Source organism: Carcharhinus amblyrhynchos, chromosome 35 (assembly GCF_965287045.1).
Source record: "Carcharhinus amblyrhynchos chromosome 35, sCarAmb.v2.hapA, whole genome shotgun sequence".
In the NCBI taxonomy this organism is placed as follows: domain Eukaryota; kingdom Metazoa; phylum Chordata; class Chondrichthyes; order Carcharhiniformes; family Carcharhinidae; genus Carcharhinus; species Carcharhinus amblyrhynchos.
Window position 1 is genome coordinate 18,641,889 of NC_137358.1, and position 13,792 is coordinate 18,655,680.

Genomic DNA, 13,792 nt, shown 5'->3' on the forward strand with positions numbered 1-13,792 from the left:
GGACAGAGTACCCTTCATCATCCAGTACTTCCCCGGAGCGGAGAAGCTACGACATCTTCTCCGGAGTCTTCAACATGTCATTGATGAAGATGAACATCTCGCCAGGGCCATCCCCACACCCCCACTTCTTGCCTTCAAACAATCACACAACCTCAAACAGACCATTGTTCGCAGCAAACTCCCCAGTCTTCAGGAGAACAGTGACCACAATTCCACACAACCCTGCCACAGCAACCTCTGTAAGACATGCCGGATCATCAACATGGATGCCATCATCTCACATGAGAATACCATCCACCAGGTACATAGTAAATACTCTTACAACTCGGCCAACGTTGTCTACCTGATACACTGCAGGAAAGGATGTCCCGAGGCCTGGTACATTGGGGAGACCATGCAGACGCTACGACAATGGATGAATGAACATCGCTCGACAATCACCAGGCAAGACTGTTCCCTTCCTGTTGGGGAACACTTCAGCGGTCACAGGCATTCGATCTCTGATCTTCGGGTAAGCATTCTCCAAGGTGGCCTTCACGACACACGACAGCGCAGAGTCGCTGAGCAGAGACTGATAGCCAAGTTCCACACACATGAGGACGGCCTCAACAGGGATCTTGGGTTCATGTCACACTATCTGTAACCCCCGTGACCTGCCTAGGTTTGCAAACCCTCACTTACTGTACTGTCTGGAGACAATACACATCTCTTTAACCCGTGATCAGTGCTCCTTCCACACACATTGTCGGCCACTTTAGGACTTGAACAGCAGGTTAGGTGTAAAGACTCACATTCTAATCAGTAATCTCTAAACTGTCTGTGCTTTATATGCTCTGTCTGAGGCCAGAACTCTCCATTCGCCTGACGAAGAGGGAAACCTCGAAAGTAGTGAGTTTACTATCAAATAAATCGGTTGGACTTAAACCTGGTGTTGTCAGACTTCTTACTGTCTCACCAACTTTTACAGATGCCCCATAGAAAGCATTCTTTCTGGTTGTATCACAGCTCGGTCTGGGCTCCTGCTCTGCCCAAGACCGCAAGGAACTACAAAAGGTCGTGAATGTAGCCCAATCCATCACACAAACTAGCCTCCCATCCATTGACTCTGTCTACACTTCCCGCTGCCTTGGCAAAGCAGCCAGCATAATCAAGGACCCCACGCACCCTGGACATTCTCTCTTCCATTGGGAAAAAGATACAAAAGTCACGTACAATTGACTTAAGAACAGCTTCTTCCCTGCTGCTGTCAGGCTTTTGAATGGACCTACCTTGCATTAAGTTGATCTTTCTCTACACCCTAGCTATCATTGAAATGCTGAATAAAAGCAAATTACTGTGGATGCTGGAATCTGAAACCAAAAGGGAAAATGCTGGAAAATCTCAGCAGGTCTGGAACATTTAACACAAATGGAAAATGCTGGAAAATCTCAGCAGGTCTGGAACATTTAACCCAAAGAGAAAATGCTGGAAAATCTCAGCAGGTCTGGAACATTTAACCCAAAGAGAAAATGCTGGAAAATCTCAGCAGGTCTGGAACATTTAACCCAAAGAGAAAATGCTGGAAAATCTCAGCAGGTCTGGAACATTTAACCCAAAGAGAAAATGCTGGAAAATCCCAGCAGGTCTGGAACATTTAACCCAAAGAGAAAATGCTGGAAAATCTCAGCGGGTCTGGAACATTTAACCCAAAGAGAAAATGTTGGAAAATCTCAGCGGGTCTGGAACATTTAACCCAAAGAGAAAATGCTGGAAAATCTCAGCGGGTCTGGAACATTTAACCCAAAGAGAAAATGCTGGAAAATCTCAGCGGGTCTGGCAGCCTCTGTAAGGAGAGAAAAGAGCTGATGTTTTCAGTCCAGACGACTCTTTGTCAAAGCTGTAACACTACATTCTGCGCTCTCTCCTTTCCTACTCAATAAACAGTATGCTTTGTCTGTATAGCACACAAGAAACAATACTTTTCACTGTAACTTAATACATGTGACAATATAGAACCAAATCAAATCAAAGTGATCACATTAAATGTTGGAGCAGGCTCGATGGGCTATATTGCTTACTCCTGCTCCTATTGTTTCTGTCTCTCTCCTCCCTGCATCATTAGGCCAAAGCCTCAGATCAGTTTCCTCTGGTTCCTTGACCAGCAGTTTAACAAGAACAGCTACTCTTAACAGTGTGGAGGATCAGAAGGACCTTGGGGTCCGGGTCCATAGGACTCTTAAATCGGCCTCGCAGGTGGAGGATGTGGTCAAGAAGGCGTATGGTGTACTGGCCTTCATTAATCGAGGGATTGAGTTTAGGAGTTGGGAGGTAATGCTGCAACTTTATAAGACCCTTGTCAGACCCCACTTGGAGTACTGTGCTCAGTTCTAGTCACCTCACTACAAGAAGGATGTGGAAGCTATTGAGAGGGTGCAGAGGAGATTTACAAGGATGTTGCCTGGATTGGGAGGCATGCCTTATGAGGATAGGTTGAGGGAGCTGGGACTCTTCTCCATGGAGAGACGAAGGTTGAGAGGCGACCTGATAGAGGTTTATAAAATGTTGAGAGGAATAGATAGGGTGGATTCTCAGAGGCTATTTCCCAGGGCTGAAATGGTCGCTACGAGAGGACACAGGTTTAAGGTGCTGGGGAGCAGGTACAGAGGAGATGTCAGGGGTAAGTTTTTCACTCAGAGGGTGGTGAGTGAGTGGAATCGGCTGCCGTCGGTGGTGGTAGAGGCGAACTCGTTGGGGTCTTTTAAGAGACTTTTGGATGAGTACATGGGATTTAATGGGATTGAGGGTTATAGATAGGCCTGGTAGGTAGGGATATGATCAGCACAACTTGTGGGCCAAAGGGCCTATTTGTGCTGTAATGCTCAATGTTCTAACTACATTTGTCTACCTTCTCTCAAATGTCACAATATTCTCACTCACACCGATTCCCATTCCCCATCACCTCTTTGCTCGCTAACCTGCCTCATCTCCCAGTCCAACAAAACTTCAATTTTAAAATCCTCTACCTTTTTCCATCTCCTCCCAGATTATCTGTCCTCTTGTATTTCTGAAACATCCTCTGGCCCCAGAGCAGTTCAAGAATCCAAAAGCTTCTACAGTTAAATGGTTAGTCACAAGTAGGCTTGTATTAACTCTGCAATGAAGTTACAATGGAAATCCCCTAGTCACTACACACCAGCACCTGTTTGGGTACACAGAAGGAGAATTTAGCATGGCCAATGCACCTAACCAGCACATCTTTGGGAGGAAACCCATGTAGACACAGGGAGAATGTGCAAACTCCACACAGACAGTGACCCAAGCCAGGAATCGAACCCAGGTCCCTGTCACTGTGAGGCAGCAGTGCTAACCACTGTGTCACCGCGCTGTCCAGCCTCTAGCCCCAGAGCAGTTCAAGAATCCAAATGTTTCTGCAGTCCTGGCCCGTTACATGATTTTGCTACAAAAGTAATACTTTATTTTCAAAATGAGTGGAAGTAGATTCCAAAGCAGTTTGAGTTTAATATTACAGAAAGTACAATACAGTTCAACTTTTCCTTGTACAACATGTTCCATTCTGAAACATTCTGGCCTTCATAGTGAGGGGGATTGAATATAAAAGTAGGGAGGTCTTGCTGCAGCTGTATAGGGCACTGGTGAGGCCGCAGCTGGAGTACTGTGTGCAGTTTTGGGCGCCGTACTTACGCAAGGATATTTTGGCCTTGGAGGGAGTGCAGAGGAGGTTTACTAGGCTGATACCGGAGTTGAGGGGGTTGAGCTATGAGGAGAGGCTGAATAAACTAGGCTTGTACTCGTTAGAGTTTAGAAGAATGAGGGGAGATCTCATTGAGACGTATAAGATGATGAATGGGATGGATAGGATAGAGGTGGAGAGGCTCTTCCCGCTCAGAAAGGACAGTAGGACTAGAGGGCACAGCCTCAAGATAAAGGGGGGTCGGTTTAGAATGGAGTTGAGGAGGAACTTCTTCACTCAAAGGGTGGTGAATCTCTGGAATTCTCTGCCCGTTGAAGTGGTGGAGGCTGCCTCGCTGAATATTTTTAAGACGCGGGTTGATGGGTTTTTGATAAGAGAGGGGATTAAGGGTTATGGGGAGAGGGCGGGAATGTGGAACTGAGCCACGACAGATCAGTCATGATCTTATTGAATGGCGGGGCAGGCTCGAGGGGCTAGATGGCCTACTCCTGCTCCTATTTCTTATGTTCTTATGAAACCAAAAGGGAAAATGCTGGAAAATCTCAGCAGGTCTGGCACCGTCTGTAAGGAGAGAAAAGAGCTGACACTTCAAGATGACCCTTTATCAAAGCAAAGCAAAGCTTTTATTCCATGTCCCATTCTGAAATACCCTCCATACCAATTCAATAATCCTGATATTCCATAGAATCGTAGAACCCTACAGTGCAGAAAGAGGCCCTTCAGCCCATCGAGTCTGCACCGAACACAATCCCACCCAGGCCCTACCCCCATATCCCCACATATTATACCCACTAATCCCTCTAACCTACACATCCCTGGACACTAAGGGGCAATTTCTTAGCACGGCCAATCAACCTAACCCGCACATCTTTAGGCTGTTTACAAACTACCATTCTGCCAGGTGCACGGCACAAATAGTCCCACTCACCTTCCAGGCTCATTGTGCTGTAGCTAAGACGTTCAACATGGGTGGCCTACTCTCATGGCACCTCTACAGCCATCTCCTTTCCCCACAGGGCCTTGAGGACATGATGTCCAGACCATTCACTAGCCTGATGGGCATGTTCGCAAAGACGTTTCTCCGCATAACATTTTCCACGAGGGACAACTACTTGGAGCGTGCGCGGCAGTGGGGCCAGGCCCGTCTTTCACAACACTGGGGACATGCAGAACCTCAGTGACGTTTGGTGCTTGTGTACCGAGGGTCTACGCACAGTTTGATGCAGTCACACATGAAGGTCGCCATCATGAGGAGAGAGATATTGGGCGCGGTTTCCATTTCCTTCCCCCCACCCCCGTTCCAATGATTTGTACATTGTGTCCCTGTTAACATGATCTATTTTCAATCGCCAGGAAATTATCTTGAGTGATCGCCAAGAGAATTGGCGAGGCAACATCGAACGTACTTCCACTGGATGACCAGGCCCAACCCACAGTGGATCGAGGTCCTCTTTCGTACGTGCCCAGTTAGTGTTTCATCACAGCATGGGTTACTTCCAGTGTTTGGCACAATTGCTGGAACTTCTGACCCTCACCCCCAACATCTGCAGGTAGTCTATCCAATAAGATTGATCAGAAACATCCAAAGATGTGTGGGTTAGGTGCACTGGCCATGCTAAATTACTAAAATCCTTCATATCCCAGGATGAGTAGGTTAGATGGACTAGATATGTAGAGCTATGGGGATAGGGCCTGGGTGGGATTGTTGTTGGTGCAGACTCGATGGGCTGAATGGCCTCATTCTGCACTGTAGGGATACTATGACGCTATGAAAATGAAGCAATCTACTCTGATTCCCAAGGCCAATTTGATCAATAGGCTGGGGCAACTTTCTTTTTTTAAATTTGATTTATTAGTGTCACAAGTAGGCTTACGTTAACACTGCAATGAAGTTACTGTGAAAATCCCCGAGTCGCCACACACTGGCGCCTGTTCGGGTAGACTGAGGGAGAATTTAGCACGGCCAATGCATCTAAACAACACGTCTTTGGAATGTGGGGGGAAACCCAGAGGAAACCCATGCAGACACAAGGAGGGTGTGCAGACGCCCCACAGACTGTGACCCGAGCCGGGAATCGAACCCGAGTACCTGATGCTGTGAGACAGCAGTGCTAACCACTGTGCCACCTGCTCTGGTGGCCAACTGGGCATGGGCATGACCAAAGTAAGTGGTAAGGCCAGTGGGGGAGGTGGGTTTATATCCATATCCTGCCCAGCAACATTGGTTTGGGAGCGGTGAGATGCTATTTTTCAAAGTCAACACTTAGAATCCTATTAGATTGACAATTCATCGAACTCAGGCCAGTTAGAGGCGAAAGGTGGACAATAAGAGATCTCCAAGTTAAGATGCATGTTTTTAATTTCACATTACTGCTCTATAGATTTGTCTCCAACAGGCTGATGCAAGGAGTGTGGAAGAAGCCTTGGTGACAGAGCTGAGGGAACCAAGTCAGTGAGAAGCTGCAATACCTCCTTTGTCCAACAGATGTCCTAGTCTTGCATGGCTGCCAAAATTCAATCCACACAGCAAGAAATATAAATCCTGAAACCATTTGCTTCCATCCACCCAGTTGCCTCTGCCATTGCTAACCCCAAAACTGTCTAGACTTCCAGTGGTGGAGAAGGGAGGGGGTGGGGGGGGGGCAGGTGCGGAGAGAGTGTTAAATTGCAAGGCAGTGGGGATTGAAAATTGACCCTTCCCTGCCCAGAATGGGCGAGCGGTCTCCTGTGGAGGCGTGGATTCGATTCTTACTCTCACAAGCTTCATTTATATGGCTGGCACAGTGGCACAGTGGGTTAGCGCTGCTGCCTCACAACACCAGGGACCTGGGTTTGAACATAGAACATAGAACATAGGACATTACAGCGCAGAACAGGCCCTTCGGCCCACGATGTTGCGCCGACCAGTTAAAAAGCAATGACCCTCTAACCTAAACCAATCCCTTTCCGTCCGTAAACCTATCCACGGATCTCTTAAACGCCCCCAAACTAGGCGCATTTACAACTGCAGCAGGCAGGGCATTCCAATCCCTCACCACCCTCTGGGTAAAGAACCTACCCCTGACATCCATCCTATAACTACCACCCCTTAATTTAAAGCCATGCCCCCTCGTGCTAGCTTTCTCCATCAGAGGAAAAAGGCTATCACTGTCCACCCTATCTAAACCTCTAATCATCTTATATGTTTCAATAAGGTCCCCTCTTAGCCGCCTTCTTTCTAACAAAAACAACCTCAAATCCCTCAGTCTCTCCTTATAGGACCTCCCCTCCATACCAGGCAACATCCTGGTAAACCTCCTCTGCACCCTCTCCAAAGCCTCCACATCCTTCCTATAATGTGGGGACCAGAACTGCACACAATACTCCAAGTGCGGACGCACCAGAGTTGTGTACAGTTGCAACATGACGCTGCGGCTCCTAAATTCAATCCCCCTACCAATAAACGCCAAGACACCGTATGCCTTCTTAACAACCTTATCTACTTGATTCCCTACTTTCAGGGATCAATGTACACATACACCTAGATCCCTCTGTTCATCCACACTATTCAGAGTACTCCCATTAGCCCTATACTCGACACATCTGTTATTCCTGCCGAAGTGAATTACCTCACACTTTTCCGCATTAAACTCCATCCGCCACCTCTCGGCCCAGCTCTGCAACTTGTCCAAGTCTCCCTGTAAAATAAGACACCCTTCCTCACTATCTGATTCCTGGCTTGGGTCACTGTCTGTGTGGGGTTTGCACATTCTCCCCATATCTGTGTGGGTTTCCTCCCAGTTCCTCCCACAGTCCTAAAGACATGTTGGTTAGGGTGCATTGGCTACACTAAATTCTCCCTCAGTGTACCCAAATAGGTGCCACAGTGTGGCCACTTGGGGATTTTCACAGTAACTTAATTGCAGTCTTAATATAAGTCTACCCATAGAACATAGAACGCTACAGCACAAACAGGCCCTTCGGCCCACAAGTTGCGCCGATCATATCCCTACCAACCAGGCCTATCTGTAACTCCCAATCCCATTAAATCCCATGTACTCATCCAGAAGTCTCTTAAAAGACCCCAGCGAGTTCGCCTCCACCACCGACGGCAGCCGATTCCACTCACTCACCACCCTCTGAGTAAAAAACTTACCCCGAACATCTCCTCTGTACCTACTCCCCAGCACCTTAAACCTGTGTCCTCTCGTAGCGACCATTTCAGCCCTGGGAAATAGCCTCCGAGAATCCACCCTATCTACACCTCTCAACATCTTAGAAACCTCTATCAGGTCGCCTCTCACCCTTCGTCTCTCCAGGGAGAAGAGTCCCAGCTCCCTCAACCTATCCTCATAAGGCATGCCTCCCAATCCAGGCAACATCCTTGTAAATCTCCTCTGCACCCTCTCAATAGCTTCCACATCCTTCCTATAGTGAGGCGACCAGAACTGCGCACAATACTCTAAATGAGGCCTGACAAGGATCTTATAAAGTTGCAGCATTACCTCCCGACTCCTAAACTCAATCCCTCGATTAATGAAGGCCAGTACACCATACGCCTTCTTGACCACATCCTCCACCTGCGAGGCCGATTTAAGAGTCCTATGGACCCGGACCCCAAGGTCCTTCTGCTCTTCAACACTGCTAAGACTCCTACCCTTGATATTGTAGTCCTTCATCCTGTTGGTCCTGCCAAAATGGACCACTACACACTTATCTGCGTTGAAGTCCATCTGCCACTTCTCCACCCAGTCTTGCATCCCAGGTTCCTCCCACAGTCCTAAAGACGTGCTGGTTAGGGTGCATTGGCCATGCTAAATTCCCTCAGTGTACCTGAACAGGCGCCGCAGTGTGGCAACTTGGGGATTTTCACAGTACTTCATTGCAATATTAATATGAGCCCAGCTATGACACAAATGAATAAACTTTAGTTATACCATTGGACAAAACACTAAGAAATAAATCATTGGAGAACGTAGCAAAGGCCGTGTTCTGGCATATATTAACGCAAACTAGACAAACCAAATGGTCAGAGATCACCTGGAAGGTGAGCTTGTAAAAATACATCACTTCCTGGTATGATACATTGCGGAACCATTGTGTGGAGAAGGGGCAGCCACACTGCTCAGGGTGTATATATCCCAAATGTGGAAGGGAGTTAGGAGCTCAAATGTGGAGGTGTAAAAACAATAGGGCTGTAAAAGGCGGAGAGTTCATAAGAACATAAGAAATAGGAGCAGGAGGAGGCCATCTAGCCCCTCGAGCCTGCCCCGCCATTCAATAAGATCATGGCTGATCTGAATTGGATCAGTTCCACTTTCCCACTCTCTCCCCATAACCCTTAATTCCCCTGTCTATCAGAAACCTATCTACCCGTGACTTAAATATATTCAACAAGGTAGGCGTCCACCACTTCAACGACTCTGAAAATACGTGGGAAACAAACAGGATGAAGGGAACAAAATTCTTGAACTGTGTTCATGTGAACTGTTTTAGCTAGCACGTAACAAACCCAACGAGAGGGCGAGCAATTCGAGATTTTGTCTTCGGAAATTAAGCCGGACAAGTTGCTTAGGTAGAAACTTGCAGACAGTTGTGGGAGGTTAAAGGTCACCAGGCAGGGAAAGAAATAGAAGGAACCCTCAATAGCTAAAAAAAATCACTTTGATCTGGCTCCAGGAGCATCGAGCAGTATATGGGTGGGATTCTCTGATCGTGTCCGTACCTGTCTCGCTGCTAACAAGAATGGAGAATTCGGCATTCAGCCAAGGCCTCCATCATGAGGTTTATAATACAGGGTAGGCAATGGCCTAGTAGTGTTATTGTTAGACTGTTAATCTGGGGTGGGATGGTGGCACAGTGGTTAGCACTGCTGCCTCACAGCTCCAGAGACCCCAGGTTCGATTCCCAGCTTGGGTCACTGTGCGGGAGTTTGCACATTCTCCCCGTGTCTGCGTGGGTTTCCTCCGGGTGCTCCAGTTTCCTCCCACAGTCTGAAAGATGCATTGGTTCGGGTGCATTGACCCAAACAGATGCCAGAGTGTGGCGACTAGGGGAATTTCACAGTAACTTCACTGCAGTGTTAATGTAAGCCTTACTTGTGACTAATAAATAAATAATAAAACAGAAATTCAACTAATGTTCTGGGGACCCGGGTTCAAATCCTGTTACGGCAGATGATGGAATTTGAATTCAATAAAAAAAATTTGGAATCAAGAATCTACTGATGACCATGAAACCATGGTTGGAAAAACCCATCTGGTTCACTAATGTCCTGTAGGGAAGGAAATCTGCCGTCTTTACCCAGTCTGGCCTACATGTGACTCAGAGTCACAGCAATGTGGTTGACTCTCAACTGCCCTTGGGCAACTAGGGATGGGCAATAAATGCCCCCCAGCCAACAACACACAAAGAACAAAGAACAAAAACAGCCCGGGAAACAGGCCCTTCGGCCCAACGAGCCCGTGCCGCCATTTTAACATTACCAGCCCCCCCTCCACCCATGACCCTTATCTATGCTTATGGCATTCCACATTGAGGGAAACGAATTTAGGGACAATTTATTACCTCCAATCAGCCTAACAGCACATCTTTGGGGTGTGGGAGGAAACTGGAGCACCCGGAGAAAACCCACACAAGCACGGGGAGAATGCGCAAACTCCCACAGACACTGGCCCAAATCCATGTATCTGCACAGCAAACAGTGATAGTCACTGAGCTGTCGTCTTGCCCAGTATCTGGTCCAGTTTAAGCGCGCACTAATGACATGAAGCACTAGGCCAATCTCGAACAACCAAGAGCAGCCCCAGTACGACCCATCGCGTGTATGCCCCTCGTTGGACAACAAGGCAGACCGACTTAAAACCCGTGAATTAAAAGAGAAACGAATAAAAATAAGTTACGCTTTTCTGCTAAGATCCCAACCAGAGAATTACATCCAATTGTAGTCAGGAAAGATGTGAAGACCCTTGAAAAGGTGCTGGTAACATTCACCAGATCAGGCTGGGGGTAGGACTGCAGGGATTTAATCACGAGGTTCGGGGTTAGGTTAGAAAGGCTGAGGTTCTGCTCTTTAGAGTAAAACAGACTGAGGGAAAATCTCATAGCGATGTAGAGGAAGATGACCAGCTAAGGTAGACAAGGGAAAGCCTTACAAATGGTCCAAGGATCAGTGGGGTCTCAGGTTTAAGATTGTGGGACAAGAGATGCAGGGAAAAATTGAAGAACATTTTTTTTTACGCATTGAGTGATAAAGAGCAGGACATCACCAGGATGACAGAAGTGGAAATAACCAGTGACTCTGGAAAGAGCTGGCATAATTACAGACCCCACACAGCCCGGACATTCTCTCTTCCACCTTCTTCCAACGGGAAAAGGGTAAAAAATTCTAAGGTTGCGTACCAACCGACTCAAGAACAGCTTAGAGTTTAGAAGAATGAGGGGAGATCTCATTGAGACGTATAAGATGATGAATGGGATGGATAGGATAGAGGTGGAGAGACTCTTCCTGCTCAGAAAGGACAGTAGGACTAGAGGGCACAGCCTCAAGATAAAGAGGGGGCGGTTTAGATCGGAGTTGAGGAGGAACTTCTTCACTCAAAGGGTGGTGAATCTCTGGAATTCTCTGCCCGTTGAAGTGGTGGAGGCTGCCTCGCTAAATATATTTAAGACGCGGGTTGATGGGTTTTTGATAAGCGAGGGGATTAAGGGTTATGGGGAGAGGGCGGGAATGTGGAACTGAGCCACGACAGATCAGCCATGATCTTATTGAATGGCGGGGCAGGCTCGAAGGGCTAGATGGCTGACTCCTGCTCCTATTTCTTATGTTCTTATGTTCTTCCCTGCTGCCATCAGACTTTTGAATGGGCCTACCTCACACTAAGTTGATCTTTCTCTACACCTTAGTCTGACTGTAACACTATGCTCTGCACTCTCTCTTTTCCTTCTCCTGTGTGTAGTCTATGGCTGGAATTTTACCATCCTGCCTGCCACACGAATCGGAGGGGGCGAGAGACGGACAATGGACCTCGGGTGGGATTGTACGGTTTTGGGATGAATAAATCCTACCCTACGAACGGTATGTTTTGTCTGAATAAGAACATAAGAACATAAGAAATAGGAGCAGGAGTAGGCCATCTAGCCCTTCGAGCCTGCCCCGCCATTCAATAAGATCATGGCTGATCTGTTGTGGCTCAGTTCCACATTCCCGCCCTCTCCCCATAACCCTTAATCCCCTCTCTTATCAAGAACCCATCAACCCGCTTCTTAAAAATATTTAGCGAGGCAGCCTCCACCACTTCAACGGGCAGAGAATTCCAGAGATTCACCACCCTTTGAGTGAAGAAGTTCCTCCTCAACTCCGTTCTAAACCGCCTCCCCTTTATCTTGAGGCTGTGCCCCCTAGTCCTACTGTCTTTTTTGAGCGGGAAGAGTCTCTCCACCTCTATCCTATCCATCCCATTCATCATCTTATACGTCTCAATGAGATCTCCACAAGAAAAACATCTTTCACTGCATCCCAATACATGGGACAGTAATAAATCAAATCAAATCATAAATAAAGGTGCTGGAAGGTGAGGGTGTGGTTATACATGTGAAGGATGTCCATACAATGAGATGTGAGTGTTTTGGTACCAGGCATTAATTCAGTTTAGGGAAAGAGTTGCTGTTCTTTATATCTTTATTTCAGGCCCCAGAAACCGGTGAATATTCTCGGATTTAACCAGGCGAGCAGGTGGGTGATGGTTTGCTGTGTTTCTAAGATGCTTTTCCTTCTAAACGAGGGTGTGTACACAATCAAGGAGCTCGAGGAGAGGTTGAATAAACCAGGATTGGAAAGACGGAGGCTGAGAGGAGACAGGGGTCGAGAAGATTGTGAGAGAGATAGACAGGGTGGGTAATCAGGGGATTTTTTCCCTCAGGCAGACGCCTGTATGGTGGAAACGCATGCGCAAATCCCGTGAATGCCCAGACGCAAGATTCTCCCCACCACACTGCACTAGAAAATTAGTGTAGCAGAGCGTGAGAATCACCCCCCAGAGAGTTGTAGTTATAACAGAGACTTGGTTCAAGGGCAGGAATGGGTGTTAAATATCCTTGGATAAAAAAAGATAAGTTAAGAACAAGGAAGAACACAGCACGGGAAACAGGCCCTTCGGCCCAACGAGCCCGCGCCGCCATTTTAACATTATGAGTCCCCCCCTCTACCCATGACCTTTGTCTACGCCTATTGGGGGAGATTGAGGGAAGACTAATTTAGGGACAATTTGTTACACCAATCAGCCTAAGAGGGGTGTGGGAGGAAACCGGATTAAGACGAGGAAGAAAATGCTGGAAAATCTCAGCCAGTCTGACAGCATTGGCGAAGAGAGGATAGAACACTGATGAAGGCCCTGGATAGAGTGGACATGGAGAGGATGTTTCAACTAGTAGGAAAAACTAGCACCACAGGGCACAACCTCAGGCTAAAGGGACGAACCTTTAAAAATTAAAAATTAAAAATTAGAAATTGGGGCTCTTTTCCCTTGAAAGACGCCGACTGAGGGGGGATCTAATAGAGGTATATAAGATTATGAAGGGTATAGATAGAGTAAACAGAGGTAAGCTATTTCCTATGTTAGAGACACGTAGGACAAGGGGCCATGGGCTTAAGGTGAGGGGGGAGAGGTACAACACAGATATTAGAGGGAGGTTTTTCACACAGAGGGTAGTGGGGGTATGGAATGCTCTGCCAAGTAAGGTGGTGGAGGCAAACACGCTAGAGTCCTTTAAGAGTAACTTAGACAGGCACATGAGTGGGTTGGAGACGGGTGGATATAGGAGATTGTTTTAAATAAGGGTCATTAGCATTGGGGCGTCCCTGGTAATGTAAATGGATATGGTATGATAATAATGTTTTTCTCTTTTAATTCACAGGTTTTAAGTCGGTCCACCTCGTGTCCAACGAGGGGCATACACGCGATGGGTCGTACTGGGGCTGCTCTTGGTTGTTCGAGATTGGCCTAGTGCTTCATGTCGTTAGTGTGTGCCTAAACTGGACCAGATACTGGACAAGACGACAGCTCAGTGACTATCACTGTTTGCTGTGCAGACACATGGATTTGGGCCGGTGTCTGTGGGAGT